The sequence below is a fragment of the Anarrhichthys ocellatus genome, unplaced genomic scaffold (assembly GCF_004355925.1).
Source record: "Anarrhichthys ocellatus isolate YVR2014 unplaced genomic scaffold, GSC_Weel_1.0 scaffold9011, whole genome shotgun sequence".
In the NCBI taxonomy this organism is placed as follows: Eukaryota; Metazoa; Chordata; class Actinopteri; order Perciformes; family Anarhichadidae; genus Anarrhichthys; species Anarrhichthys ocellatus.
In genome coordinates this window covers 1-1,511 of record NW_022288985.1, presented here as the reverse complement: position 1 = coordinate 1,511, position 1,511 = coordinate 1, and the positions used below count along the sequence as shown (strand labels likewise).

Here is a 1,511-nt window from a genome sequence, read left to right as displayed (position 1 = left end):
GTAGAGGGCGCTGTGCTGCAGTGGGCTGTGGAGCCCAGTGGGGGGGGCTGGACCGAGTCCATGCTGCAGAGGGTGAGACACATAGGGGGGTGTACTGTCCATATTAATATGTAAACACTGTAGAGGGTGAGACACATAGGGGGGTGTACTGTCCATATTAATATGTAAACACTGTAGAGAGTGAGACACATAGGGGGGTGTACTGTCCATAATAATATGTAAACACTGTAGAGGGTGAGACACATAGGGGGGTGTACTGTTCATAATAATATGTAAACACTGTAGAGAGTGAGACACATAGGGGGGTGTACTGTTCATAATAATATGTAAACACTGTAGAGAGTGAGACACATAGGGGGGTGTACTGTCCATATTAATATGTAAACACTGTAGAGGTTGAGACACATAGGGGGGTGTACTGTTCATATTAATATGTAAACACTGTCCTGTGCACTGTGTGTACAGGTGCTCCACCTGGTGGGCGTGGCTCTTCTGGAGGAAGAGCAGCAGCTGGAGAGCAGCAGAGATGATGACGTCACCTTTAACTACACCTGCAAGATCATACGTCAGTGTACATACATATATATACACACACACACACACACACATTATTTTAGTGTTTGTCAACCTTTTCTGAGCCGCAGCACATTTTTTACATTAAAAAGATCCCGCGGCACACCAACAACCAAAAAAGATACAAAATGACGCCTTTTAGCATAACGCAGCATATATGCAGAGGAGTCAAACTCAATCACAGAGACGGTCACTATTAAAAATTGGGACTACTTTGAGGGCCAAATAGGGTTAACATTTAATAAACAGGATATAATGGATATTGGACAAAGTGCAAATCGGCATCATTTAATTCTACCGTCTTCAATTAACACGGTCATTATTGCGCTACCTACTGCCACCCACTGGCATGGAAGAGTATTTATTACTTAGCCAGCCACTATGTTGCAGCTCAGACGCTCAACAATGGCAAAGTATTTGCAGCAACTAAATAATGTTTTTTTGACTGAAATTGGACATTTTCCCACGGCACACCTGACGATCTCTCACGGCACACTGGTGGAAAATCACTGCATTATATATACACTCACAATGTATACATATGTTATACACACGTTATACACACAGCTCCCTTCATAGGCCCGGGTTCCATTCCAACCCGCACCATGTTCTACCTTTCTCCTAGTGTGTGTGTGTGTGTGTGTGTGTGTGTGTGGTTTTTTTTCAGGTCCAGGTGAAGCTCCCAGTACTTCAGGAAGTGTCCTGGCTCTGTTGGAGAGTCTGCAGAATGCTCCTCACCTGGAGGTTCACAAAGACATGATCACCTGGATCCTAAAGGTGAGCATCAGTCTGATGTCACTCCCTACAGGCTCAGTTTACATTGAGGTACTAATACATATTATTATTATTATAATATATATATATATATTAGTGCTGGGCAAGTTAACGCGTTCATTAATTAACGCCGACAATAATTTTATCGCGTGTTAACGCAGTTT

At 43.2% G+C, this 1,511-nt stretch overlaps 1 long non-coding RNA gene across 1 annotated transcript; it reads left to right on the top strand.

Moving 5' to 3' along the window:
* Positions 1 to 1,476, top strand: LOC116380815 (uncharacterized). Its single transcript, XR_004212615.1, has 3 exons — positions 1 to 72; positions 466 to 565; positions 1,241 to 1,476. It is a non-coding gene; the product is annotated as an uncharacterized LOC116380815 (long non-coding RNA).
* The last annotated feature ends 35 nt before the right edge of the window (positions 1,477 to 1,511 follow it).